The sequence below is a fragment of the Rhagoletis zephyria genome, unplaced genomic scaffold, assembly GCF_001687245.7.
Source record: "Rhagoletis zephyria isolate East Lansing unplaced genomic scaffold, Rhagoletis_zephyria_1.1 Rzeph_scaffold_03546, whole genome shotgun sequence".
Lineage (NCBI taxonomy): Eukaryota > Metazoa > Arthropoda > Insecta > Diptera > Tephritidae > Rhagoletis > Rhagoletis zephyria.
This window is the reverse complement of record NW_016160629.1, coordinates 1-15,062: the sequence shown is the minus strand read 5'-3', so window position 1 is coordinate 15,062 and position 15,062 is coordinate 1.

Sequence of the window (15,062 nt, the reverse complement as noted above, 5' to 3'; positions counted from 1 at the left end):
TTTGTAAATGTATCGATTGAGGTTATTTATTTTATTTTTAGAACGATAAACAGAGAAAACGGACCCATTTTAATTCGGGTTTTATTTGATTTACATACATATAAGGGCTGGTCCATATAGTGGTTTCTTAGAACAATTCAAAGATATCAAAAAAAATAATTAATTAATTTTTACGGTATATTATTGGTTTATTAGAAAGACAAAACATTCCCACCATTAATAGAACAAGATTTAAGGGCCTGAATGGTAAACGGATTGTTCGCACCGCCACTCTCTGAGGATACTTTGGCTTCTGAAAGATTACGTGCGGGTTCTCCGATCCTCAGATGCGGCCTCGTCAGAAATGATAATTTTTTTAGCTAAACCGTTATCCAATACGTTTGCATAATTACCCAATGTTAGTCAAGCGTAAAGGGATTCATTTCGTTCCGCGGAGATATAATACTGACTTTCTGTCAAGATTTCTAGTCAAATTAGCATATAAAAAAAAAACACCCTGTACATATGTATCAAACCGATCATTTCCTATACCGAAAACTTATCCTTATTTTGATCAGTCGGCTCACAGGCAGTACTAAAGTAATCGATCTCAAAATTAATGAATTTAAAGGCATAATTTAAACTTCTGCACTCTGTGTGTTACAATCAATTCCTCTCCATAACTCAAACTATTAACAACTAATTAGAGTGAAAATAATTAAAAAATAAAACTTATTTTCTCTGATAACGCTTTGCGCCAATAGCAGATGTTGCAAAATTAAATCAAATTAAAAAAAAAAAACCATTAAGTTTTAAATATATTTTTATGGGTAAATGAACAAATTGGAGGCTGGTCTTAAATAGAACAGATGCTGGAAACACTTACGCAAAACTCAAAATAAATTAAGCAGAAATATATAATTGTAGCGCAAAATGTTTATACACCTTTTCAAGAAGCAACGAACAATTAATGAATTACGATATTTGTAAATAAAGTACACATACAACTCATATGGTTAGTTTATGACTTTGCTGGATAATCGCTTATACAATTTTATTAAAAGTATATGTTTATGTTTATTCTACATACAAATATAAAGTTATTACCAATTGCCATGATCTGGTTTCTAGGACGTAAATTAAATAAATGAAAAATTAATTGGAATACATAAATAAATATAACGAATGTAGGTTGGGCGATTTTGCGCTCGATTTTTAGAAAACATGTAAATGTGTCATATTAATGAAAATATTGCCGAAAAGTGGAAAACTTTTTTAAATTACTTGCACTAATTTTTTTATTTATTGTGTTGGCCGCTGCTGCTGAGTGGTTAGCGGTGCGTACATCACTCCTTAGAGCCTGGGTTCCATCTCTGGCCCGAGCATCATCTAAAAAGTTTTTTCTACATATTTACATATTTTAGTAAAATAATACTAAAAGGGCGTGCCTCGGGTTATTAACGTTTCGATTCTAGTGCTAAATTAAAATTTACATTTTACAGGACATTTTCGATTTGGCTCCTATAACTGAAGGTTCATCACCTCAGGTTCATCTGTTACATTTGGTCTAAAACACATTTTTTTTTTGTTTTTGAACCAAACTCAAGGTGGTAGAAAGCTTTTCAGATCAAATTCGTTTTCAGCGATGAAAAATTCATAACATACAGCTGCATTTACTTGAGGCGATTTTCTACAACAGTTCAACACTGCTGAATAAAATCGCTCGTATAAATGGCGATTCAAAAATTGCTTGACACAAAGTAAAAGGTAGAAAGCAGGTAAACTTTTGGAGGCGATTATCACTTGCCAAAAAATCACCTCATGTAAGCCTAGGCCAAAAATTGAATCAGAAAAAAAAGTATTTTTTTTTGTCGATCAGTATAACATTTAGGACATACCAGGAAAAATGAGATGGCGGACGAGCTCCCAAAGAATGTCACTTCCCTTCTACTTTGGAAGAGCTTAGACATGCCGCTCGACACCTACAAGCTCAATATAAAAGTGTTCTTCTACGTTGAAGCGGGTGCAGGATGGGGCTTGAAAAGATCAAGAGAGAACTCCCTATGCTGAGCAGAAAGATATTTCCTTAGCCATGAGTCTGCCCCTTAAATGGGTAATTTAATTATTATATTAAGAACTAAGATAGATATCGGGATGAAATTTTGCACAAATTATGTCTGAATGACTAACAACTTCTGCTCATAAAATGGGAAGGATCGAATAGCGACCCGCCTACCAACCATATAACTAAAAAATACCTTAAATTGTTCGTCAATTTCTGGTACATTTTTTAAGCACTTGCGCACGGTTATAGATACCTGCATACCTAAAACTTTTTTAACTATGTGGGATGAATTAAAAAAATATATGTATAAAAAAATCTCGTAAAAATAGTGAAAATCGGCAATAAAAACGGGTTTTTGAAGTTTTCTCGAAATCTAGGAGGTATATTGGCCAAACTGAATTCAAATTCGCATTCTGCGGGTCGAAATACACAACCATAGGTAGGTCCGGTCAAATGCACATCACACTAATTTTTTTTTGTGTGCCGGTGTTATTAGTGCGAGAGCTTCTTCAGGCGAAATACCTTTAGGACTCTTCTTTGCCAATATGACCGTCTTAATAGCAGTACCTCTTTCTGGAGAAGCACTTAAAAGTTCATTAAGTAGCGTAGCTCAAGATCTCATTTTTAGTTCAGTGCCCAAAAAGAAATACATCTGGTTCGATAACTTTCGAAAGCTCATTAGCTTTCTTCATTTTAACTTTTTGGCAACAATCTTCAAAACTTTTAGCTGGCCTACCAGCAGAAAATGTCGGCTTACCAAACTTAGAACACACAAATTGTGACAAGTCTATTTCAAATTCGAGCAGTACCAACTCGCTCTCTTTTTCGGAAAACTTTTGTCCATTTTAGGTCCAAATTCTGAATTAACTTCGCACGTATGATTTTAATTTAACAAATTTGATTCTATCACTACATCCTAAACTGATATTCCCTGGTACAAAATCCATTATTCTATCAAGTCTTTCATTTTTAGGGGTCGACAGCCAAAAATCAAAAAATTCCTGTCTTGAAATTTTAGGAGTCATTTTGAAAATTTAAAATAAATGTATGGGTGCCGCAGCTAGCCGCAGAATTTTTGTGTGGATTCTATTAGTATATACATCAATTGAGAGAATAAGTATAGTAAGTGATCTATATTCCGCCATATATGAGAGAGATGTCTTCTACAAAAACAAAAAAAAACAAGTAAGAAAGTCTAAGTTCGGGCGGGGCCGAACATTAAATANATTCCTGTCTTGAAATTTTAGGAGTCATTTTGAAAATTTAAAATAAATGTATGGGTGCCGCAGCTAGCCGCAGAATTTTTGTGTGGATTCTATTAGTATATACATCAATTGAGAGAATAAGTATAGTAAGTGAGTAAGAAGAATTTCTTCTACAAAACAAAAAAATAATAATAATCTGGTACTCACGAAAAAGATTAAAACTTTATCAGCCCCAAAAAAATATGTGCGTCCACTTCGGTAATAATTTTTACATTTCCTGAATTTTCTTACTTAAAACAATGACGGAGAAAGAAATGAAGTTAAAACAAAGTTTCTTTAAACAAGTTATTGAGCCTTAAAAATACTCAGTTTTCGTTGCACGCACAATTTCATTTTTCACTTATTGCTTACTATGACTTTTGGATACCGATATGTTTATATGTAGCCACATTTTTTCAAAGTTGTATTTTCTCTTAAGTAGACAATATTCTTGCATATTTGATAAAAATTTTATTGAAAAATTACAAACAAAAATTTTAATTAAATTACCCTAGCTTTGCACATTGGACCACTGTGCAACGGTAAGATATTCGGCTGTCTTGCAATGACTTCTGCTGGAGTTGCAAACGGCAGAAAGAGCCTGTAGGGCACTTGCTTTGCGAATGTCCCACACTTTGGATAAGGATACTGAGGTTCATAATCAGGCTTGCGAAGTTCACGGCTTTTGTTCTGTTTAAATACACGCATACCCAACCCCACCATTCTATTTTTCCACCCCCCAATTTATCCTCCCGCAAACTAAACGTGTCCGGTTTTTTGGGTTTCTGAGTTAGCAACTCTGTTCTTATATAAGTGAAGGAATCTTTGGGGACCTGAGTGATGTTGTGGGGTTAAAAATAAGTCGAATGCCCAAATTTGTCAATATATTTGTTTATATAAAATATGTGTAAGTATATAGATCCTCTGCGGTATCATAACGGGATTGATTGAGGGCCTTATTGTGCTGGTATCAATGTCTTCCAGCAGTCACTTCAACCTAACCTAATCTAAGTATACACACAAGGATGCAACAATTACAAACCATATTTTTTGTACATATTGAACCAGTTATCAACTCATTTGCACCACTTTGCTTAATCTTAAGAATCAATCATTCATTAAAATGAGAAAAAAAGTTTTCCGCAAGCCTACATTTAACGACATGAGCCCGGTTCCTCGAGCAAAATAATGTATCTATAAAGTGAGGTTGATTCCCATTTGTTCTTTCACTCATTTAATCACTTCGACATTTTTATAAACAAAGCTGCGAGTATTGGTAAAGAAAAAGTTCCACGAAGACTAAAAGTTCAAACGTTGCATTACTAAATCAATTTTATGCATCACTTAAAAGGAAAGCAAGAACAGATTTTCAAAAAGTTCATTGCAGCACTAAAACTCTTCACGAAGCGAAAACACACAAGCCACCTACAGATGTAGTACCAACATTAAGGTGGTAAAAAAGCAAAGTCGGAATTTTGATGCCCTCACCCCCTACGATTGTTCTATACCGAAAAAATTACATATACCTCTGCTTTTTATTTTGAAATCAAAAAACATTTGAGCTCAAAGCGCTCAAAGTTTCCCATGCATTTCATATGGGAAAAAACTATTTTTCGGAGAAATGGTATAAAATTCTTGAAAATCAATATTTTTCGATCGGAAACATTTTCTCTTCAGAAGACTTTCCGTAATAATATACAATTATTTATTTAACCATTTTTTACTACTAACTATTTTTTATAGGACCCTTACAAAAACCAAAAATTGCAATAGCGGTCCTCATAAAAAATCGCTGGTATTACAAAATTTTAAAATAACCAATTGGGTGTTAATAAGTATTGGAAGTCTCTTGAAGAGAAAGTAAAGTTTTCTCATCGAAACATATTCATTTGCAAGAATTCTATACCATTTCTGCGAAATATGTAACACTTTTAGAGCTTTATGCGTCCTCTACATATTTTTTAATTTCTATATAAAAAATAGAGGTATAATTTTTTCTCTACAGAACCATCCTTGGTTGTGAGGGCAATCGAATTCAGACTTTATTTTTTCCACATGCATTTTTGGACCACCCCAACCTACATGCATACATTGAATTACAATGCCAAAAGCGAAGAATCGGCATAAATATACACTTACAGATGCATGTAAATATCCCACACGTTCATCGAAAGTGCATTAACTAAAAATATGTCAATATTTTGATACTTTGATCGGGAAATTTTGAATTAACATGCTTTTGAGAACGTGTGCAATGTGAATGTATATATTTATGTATAAACATACCTATGTATGTATATATCGCATTCCTAGATCTAAAGTGCGATCAACTCAAAACAATATTTGGGTGATTTTTTTGCATAAATCAATTCATAGGACTCACATCCAATTAATGGAAATTTTTTTTATTCACGATTATATACATTAACTAAAAAACTACTGTAATACTTGCCTTTGTATTAATTGCGTTGAATCTGTACGATCCACAAGCAGTTAAAATTCCCTCTCTGAATTTTGAGTTAGCTCACTTTAGATCTAGGTGTGCGATATGTACGTACTATGTAGGTACATGCATCTGTAAAGATACAATAAAAATATGACAACAATTTCGCTGACACGTTTCGTAGAAATATAATCAAAATGTTTTGTGTGTCAAAGAATTTCACAGACAATCGCGCACGCGATTCGCTTTTCACGATAACGACACTGACGATAATCAATAAAAGAAAATCCACAACAACAACAGTGTTAAATTTATCGTGAATTGAATACATAAAGATTTTAGCGACGCGCGACTGTTTTCATTATTCGATTTTTGCTAATGAGTAATCAAAATTTAAAGTGAAATGCTTTCCATTTTTGAAATTTCTCAAGAATCTAAAGATAGGATATAGCCGCATGAATACAGAATAAACGAAAATAATACTGGCTAGAGTCGGTATCTTTGTATGTTCATACGTACTTAAGTGTGACAGAGCATACTAATTGAGAATTTTGGAAGCATTGCAAGGCTTGGCAAATTTATGAAAATATGTACATTAGGGCGGAGTAAATTTGTTCGGAGCATATTTTTCGAAGAAAGTCTATAGCAAATTCAAATTCTACGATTAATTCTAAGCAAAAGTGGCGAACAAACTAGATAACAAAAATGGCGTTTGACCCTCCCAATTTCAAAACAAAAGGCAGTATATTGTAACTTTTTTGAGAAGTCGTTTCTAAAATATGAAGAAATCACAAAATTTTGTAAAAGAAAAATTAATTTCGTTCGGAAAAAATTAGAATACACTGATTTTTCTTTTTAAAATTAGGCGGGTCAAACGTAATTTTTGGTATATAGTTTGTTCATCATTTTTGCTTAGAATCGCACGTAGAATTCGAATATGCTATACACTTTTTTCGAAATTAAATTACTTCGCCCTAATGAATGTATGCATATGAATGCGTGCGCCGAAAATTAAAATTTTTGGAGTATACATACCACTCATTTCTTGGTAACCACTTACATATGTATTATTGAAAAGGCAACCTTAAAAAAGGCGAATGGGTAATTGTATGCAGCACAAGCCAGCCAAGACCCAATAATAAACTGATACAGCTGATGATGCTTAGTGGATCAGTGAGGAAAATCCAAGCTAAAGTGTTCTAGGAAAGTATGTACATGTGTACAAATATACGAATATATTACTATACATAAGCATTCGTATTTATATGTATGTACATATGTGCCCTTCATTCACCCAGAATGATGTTTTCCTGGTACAACAAAGGGCAGATAGGAAGTATATATCTGCTACAGATTCAGTGAATTTAAAAACGTATGAAATTCGATGAAACCAAGTACATACATACATACATACACAACAACTATGTAATTATTTACAAACTTGCAAGAATTTGCAGCGAATTCCGTCAAGTCCAATGTCAAATATATGTATGTACTACATACGTGAATGCAAGATCTACTTGATGTGCATCTTAACAGAACGGGTTTAAGTTCTGTTGCATTTAAAGTGCAATTTATAATGGGGAATCCCAAAACGGGATCAGTATGAAATCGTATGGGAACTGATGTCTTATTTAGGGTTTTCTCCTTTTTGTTGAAAATAAATCTGTATACAATTAAGTATGAATGTATGTTCGCCAGTGATTAATGCATGTTCTCGCTTTTAAAGTCATTAATTTAACTCTTGATACTTGCTTATTGCGTTGACTGTGCCAATGGGTGCAAAAATGGCTCCACTAAAGCTAAAGAACGAGAGTGCATATACATATGTACATTAGACTGCATCACTCTCCATACAAAAAGAAAGGTAGATACTGTTTTTGCATTGAAATTATTATATTTTAGGATTTGCACCAAAATATTTTGGAAAAATATTTAGATTTACGTGAGTTGGACCGATTTGAAAATACCTCCAAAAAATTTGTTTTTTATGAATAAAAATAGTTTTTTAAAGTATTCTGGCAAGAGAACCCGGGATTTTCGGGATTTGTAATTTGCACTGATGGCAATAATAGAAACTCCTTTTCTTGACCAGTATTGGCTATATTTATTTTTTTATTTAATGATTAATATTTTTTTATAGATGTCTAGCTCATTATACATATAACGCCGCGCGATAGTAAATTTTAAACACAAATATCAATATATTCGCGAAACCATGGGCCAAATATAGTAAAATTGCGTTTTTGGTTTTTCGCTCTGACGTCAGTAATTTAAAAATGATTTAAAAAATTCAGAGAAATGTGCTTAGAGAAGAAGTATGGGTATAAAATTAATGAGGAAATCCTGTAGAATTTAAACGGATTCAAGTTTCTTGTGCAGAAGGGCTGGTAAATATTGAAAATGTCATTTTAAAGTGTATCCTTAAAATATTTGTTTTTTTCTTGGAAAAATTATGTGTTAAGGGCTTTTATCAACTCGATAACATCCTCGAGTTTCTAAATCCTGCGGTCAGAGAGAAAAAATAAAAACGCCACTATAAATAAAAAAGTAGGTTTCAAACCCATTTATTATTATTTATTTCATGGTAGGAGAGCTTCTCAAATATAGAAGCAATTTTTTCGATTCAAGTTATTGAAAAGTAATGAATATCTAAACCCCTGAATATAAAGTACCAAAAGTACAAGACAAGACAATTAAAAAAATATATATTTTTTTGGTGAATTTAAATTTTTTGTCATGCATATCTTCGGCAATTACAGTCGGATCTTAAGGTATGATACATATATCAATGGATTTGTCTCTAACCCACCACATTTCTGTTCTTATCACTATAATGTCAGTAAATTAAAGCTCTCCAAAATTATTAAGCTTTGACGAAGAAAGTATTGGAAGTGTTCCAGTACAATTATTTGAACTATTGCCGAATGTAGGTGTCACTGAAAAATGTAAAAAAGCGGGCCCCAAGAAAATTTTTTTTCAAAATTGAATTGCAAAAATACTCTAGACTCAGGGGTATACGGGGTATTTTTTTGGTTTGCTTGAAAGGTGATACGCCTCTTTTCTCAAACATATTGATTTCGGTGATGTGCAGAAATGTTTTACTAAATACTGAGTGCAAATGTATTTAGGTATTTATGTTATAGTAAATAATCAAGTACTATGTAGTTTAGATGTCACCAAATACCGACCAAGATAGCGCTTTCATACTTTAAATGTGCTTAGTACTTTAAGTTTCTAAATGCATTTATTTATTTTTTTTTTCACAAGTCTAAATACCAGAGCTGCAAACAGGTTTTGAACCGAACAGTATTTGTACACGTATTTAAGCACACTCACCATCGAATTCCGTGATCTCAAAATCAAATTTCGATTCGAGTGTGATTCGTGGCTCTGTTCTTGTACCGGTACAATTTTTTTCGGCTCGTACAACTGCACCGAACCGCGTCGATTTTTGAAGCAGTTTGCAACCCTTCTAAATACTAAGTATGAGTAGTACAAAAGCAGTTAGTACTTTTAACTGCATACAAGAGAGGTTTTTTAGCAAATCGACGGCTAAGTAGATCGCCCTACCTCGGCTGCCAGTTCGAGATAGCTCGTTCTCGCATCAAATTCTGAGATTGGGCGATCTTTTGCTCAGCTGACGAAATGGCCCAGAATTACTCGCTACACCATGCTTCATATTCTGCACAAATTTCGTGCAAATCTTGTAAGGTATCCGCAGAAGAAAACAATGTTCATTTCTACATTTTCGGAGAGAATTTAAAATTTAAAACACATCGTCGGAAAAATATCGTTTTTTTTATTGTGAATTTTTTTTAGTAAACTACCAATATGTAAATAAGTATGTAGTTATATAAAATGTACCTAAGTAATATATATAGTAGATATACATACATACATATGTATATAGTTTTTTTTATTTTTTACCTTTTATCGTTTATCCAGAATTTTAAGTTATGGTTGAGGTCAACCTACAACATCCGCCCTATTGTATGTAAAACATACGCTTTCAAATGCAAAAATTCTTAAAAATGCATAAACACAAAAGGTTTACTCGCCAAAAGTAGGCATGCACTGCTTCGCAGACAAGTACATACTAGATACATATGTACGTACATAACAGCATACATATGTATATATTTTTATGAATGAAATGTAGTGCACTTGCATACGTACAAATGTCAATTTAAGTAAACATAAGTGTATATATATTTAATAGTACATATGTAAATGCAAGCAATTTTGTGGCTATATATAAAGATTTCACCATTTCGGGAACAATCACTTAACGGCCATACTGTGAGTGTCATGAATGAACGGGTCCTTAACTCATGACTATAAATATATTGAATGAACACAGTAGGGAAAACATATATCACCGCAAAAAACTTTAATTAGCGATTATTTAAAAGGCAAATTTTTTTTGCAAACCAAAATGTTTTAAATAGTATTTCACCAGCTATTTTTACTTTTCTTGGCTTACGTATTTTACGTTTCAAAATTATAACCAGGGCTGGTAAAATTAGGGCATACAAAAAATAGATTTTAAGCGCTTTAAAAAGCTCTATTTATAAACAAAATAAGTATTTCAATCATTTAATATTTTTGTTCAATATGATCGCAGTTACAGTAATTTTGATTCTGTTGGGAATTATGTCGTAATAATATGGAACGTATTCATAGTCAAACTAATCTTCGGTCGAATATCTATCACAAAAGCTGCAACTAACTTTAGAATCAACTTTATTTTGAGTATAAATACTCCCCTACATCTTTTATATTAGCAATTACTGTATAGACAGGCTTTTTGGCTTCTTTTAATATACAGTGGTGGATAAAATAACACTGTGCGACAGCTCAAATCGGTATTGAGTAAAACCAAATGCAACTGATAGTTTCAGGTGTCACTAATAATACGTTCATGGCTTTTTTCGAGTTTAAGCAAAGTATTCTGTTACTGTTTCGCGTGAAAGTCTATCAAATTCTGAAATAAATGTGAAATTCCACAACATTTCTTCAGCAAAGTAGTATTCTATTCACACTGTAAAAAAGCTTGCAACATGTTGGCAACATGAAGCTATGAAGCAACACAATTTTCATAGCAATTTAAAATACACATGTAAATTTTAAATTTTGTGAAAACTGACAGTTTATCGAATTCAGTAGCCGCGAACACAAAGGGGGATTAGGGGTTAAACCTTAGCCAAACCGATCGTACAACTTTATTTCACGTGCAAGAAAATTGCGGATGATTACTTATTATCATATGACTAGTTCGAGCACTCCAAGAGAATGGCTCGTTTTTAATAGTTTGTAAATATTTTAGTAAGTGAACTAATGTTTGTACATAACGGTATACGCAACAAATATGATTACAAAGGAATAAAGATGTCAAAATTTTCTAAAACTAACACTTAGCGAGAATTGTTTAATTCCATTTTTTTAACAGTGAAATCAGACATCGTAATTGACCAAACAAAAAATTAATTTATTATTGTATTTTTTTAAACTCTCCTTCTCTGCTTTCAATTATCAAAAACATCGTCATAATTATTTAATTACTCTCGCTTGAGAGTAATTTTGCTATTTGACAGTTCTAAAGGGTTTGGTCTGAAAATCGCTGGAACAACTATTTTGAGGAATTATTCCATTTTGTGGGTTTTCGATAACAGCAATTTATTACTTTCTTTGGTATTTTAATGAAAAGTGGTCGATTGTGAAACAGACATCGTAATTAACTCAACAAAAAATTTGACTTCATTCTCTCAACTTTACAGCTAAGAAATATGATCAAATAAGATATATTAAAGCGATTTATTTTGGAACGAATTTCCGTCATCCCTTGTCAAGTTTGGTTTGCAGACAAACCGGTTTCGGCGTTGTGCCATCTTCAGTGTAATTTTTCGTTCTGTCTGGTTCGAGATTTGTCCCTAATTTATGTTCATTTATCTTAGGTAATGTGATTTTCGTCGATGATTAGTTACTAGCCATGGTGCCCATTTTTTTTGAAGCAGGTAATAGGTTCATCTTCGCTGTTTCGATATTAACATGCATTATGTTGTCGCTGTATGGTTTTTGCCTGCAGGTAGGTAAAAGTCAGTGATTTTTGCCCTGGTGGTGCTTTTTGGTGTGTTCGGAGTGTCCATGCCTGTTGTTTTGTTGTCATTTTTCTTTTTTTCGTAAATCAATTTTAAGGGTTCGAATATAACATCCGATGCGGTATTTGTTTGTTCGTTTATAATTTTGCCGTCGAAGGTTTTTAGTTTGTATATTTCCATATTTTCTAGGACGTTTAGTCGTTGGCCTTTATGTTGTACATGCAGTAGTTTCGCTGCCTTTCTTATTTGCGTTGGTGAACATTTGTTGTTAAACATGTGGTTAGCAAAATTTGACTCTGGTATTGCGCTCGGTTTCTGTGTCTTTTTGTTATAGTCTCTTATATGCTCGCGGAATCTTGTTTTTATTTTACGTCCTGTTTGACCTATGTAACTATGCTGGCATTTGCAAGTTAGTTTATAGACTCCTTGTTTATCCAATGGATCTTCTTGATTTGTGGTGTTCCGTAGTATCCGTCCCACGTTGTTATTTGTTCTGAATGATGTGCGAAGGTTGTGTTTCTGGAACAGCTTTGCAAGTTTGTACGTTGACTTTCCAGTATAGGTTAATACCGCCCAATTTTTGTTATTGTTTTCTTCTTTGTTTGGCTTTTTGTTTTTGTGCTCCCTTCGGATTTCTTCTACCAGATCTCTTTTGTATCCGTTATTAGCCGCTATGGCATATATTGCGTTCAGTTCATTGTTGTATCCTTTCTTAAAGCACCCTCCAAAACCTTCCACAACAGAGGTTCTTGATCAACACAAATCAGTTTGATTGGACATCTTTTTTTTTTATTTTGTTTTTATACTTTACTTTTTGATGTGTCCAAATTTGTATGTGTTGCTGGAAAAATTTCACGGCTGTGAACAGAATACTAACCTTTAGCTCAAATAAGGAATATATCCTTGATTGAATCCTTGCGTACAATTTATTGTTTAATTTGGTTAAGTTCTTGAAAAGTATTTTTTAGAAAATACTCGTACAAAGGATTTGATACGAGGGATTCATTTTTGAAGTTTGTTCTTTATAAGTTCTGCGCTAGATGGCGCTGAAGGCCAATTTTATTGAATTTCATTGAGATTTTTCAAATAAATAATAAAATTAGAGGTCTCTTAAAAAAATTCAGTCGCGATGTGAAATTAACATTGTTCGTATTAAAAATAGCAACTTAAAACACCACAATCAATATTTTAAAACGAAATTACTTTATTTATTGTATTTTTTTAAACTCTCCTTCTCTGCTTATTATTTCAATTATCAAAATCATCGTCATAGTTATTTTATTACTCTCGCCTGAGAGTGTAATTTTGCTATTTGACAGTTCTAAAGGGTTTGGTCTGAAAATCGCTGGAAAAAAAAACTATTTGTGGAATTATTCCATTTTGTGGGTTTTCGATAACAGAAATTTATTACTTTCTTTAGTATTTTAATGAAAAGTGGTCGATGATGAAAGAAAATGTCAGCATTATTGTTGGATATTTGTTAGATGGCTACAGTTGATGACGTAAATGCAGCCAATGCCTTTATAGATTATTCACATGACGATGATGACCATGATTTTGGAAATCAAAATAAAAAGCAAAAAGAAGGAAAGTCTGAAGAAAAAGTACTCACAAAAAATTAGTAAATTTGAAAAATTTGTTATGACATTTTTTATTTAATAATGAGAGTTTTAAGAAAAAATCTGAGTATGCAGTTATGTGCCCCGCTTTACTGTCCTGCGCTGAAAGGGTTTCTCCGCTGGTTTTAACAAAGAACTCGATCAAACGAACTGTATGAAAGAGCAAGCCGCGTTTTATTGCATTCCCGAATAATTAAAGAAAAGATCGCGATTTTACATGCTCAATTAAGCGGAAGGCTACTATATTGTATTTTCGCACTTTCGCTTAGTTGTGGTTACGTGCAACCAACGGAAAACGAAAGTCTTGGGTATTCGCTAACACGAAAATAAATACAGACAAGAAATTGTGTCTGACTTGGCAAAAGTAAGGTATCAGCGCTGAACAGCCGTCGTTGAATGCCCTATATACAAATGTATGTACACCTGTGTATATGTATGAATATTAGAAAATTTAAAGGCCACCCCTTCCATATTAGGCATGTGCTTATTCGCACATCAGCATCCGCACAAAATGCCAGGGAGCCATTGAGCTAATGGATTTATAATATGCTAACATAAAATACTAACATAGTATGTGTCCATATGTATATACTACATTAGATTGTATCAGAAAAAAAAAACGCCGTACACTAGTTAGTCTAAAGTAATTGCACAGGCAATTTTGGAAAAAAAAAATTATTTTCTGTCCGAAAACTCGGCATTTACAGTTAGATCTTAAAGTTCAAGGAGACAATTTTCATTCAGCTTAAGTACCCCATTCTATAGTACGTCCTTAGTTCTTACCACAATAATGTCAGTAAATTAAAGGTAGCCAAAAATCATTAAGCTTTTGCTAATAAAATGATTCCAGTAAAACTATTTAAAGAAAATGATTGCCGAATGTATGTTTGTGTCACCGAAAAATATAAAAAACGCACCCCTGGGTTCGACCAACAAAAAATACGAATTTCCACTGGGTATTGCAATGACAAAAAATGTATGCCACTCAGTGTTGCCGTTGTACAACTTAAGGAGAAATTTTATCCTTTTTAAGCGCCAATACCCTTTGACCCGACTTTTGGAAAATTTTGATTTTTGACCCTTTTCCAAAATTATGTACGACTTTCAGGGGCGCACCCAGGAATATATTTTGGAAGGGGTTTTCACCTCTAGAGATATATCAGCAGAAAATACTGAAAATTCGCTTTATGCAAATTTTATGTACAGTATGTTATAATTAAATTAACTTTTTAAAGTTTCATAGATTGCACTTTATTTGAATAAAATTCAATAATTATTTTCTATTATTTCGAATACGGAAAAAATTAACTGAACTTGCGTTTTTATTATGTACTTAGCTCATTTTGGTGGAACGAATTCGAAGTTGGCAAATTAAATCTTTGAATCTTTGTTCAGTTCATATCAGTGGTAAACTCTTTTAGGCTGTAAAGTATAAAATACAACATTAATAGAGTATGCATTGTATATTTTTAGGACAATGTTTTTATTCTATCAAAATTTCTTAAATCAGCTTGCAGCTCTCAAGAAAAAAATGCTCGTTTATTTATTTCTGCTAGAAAATTTACAGCAAAAGCAAAGTGCTTGTTCAAGCAACAGAAATAATAAAAAATA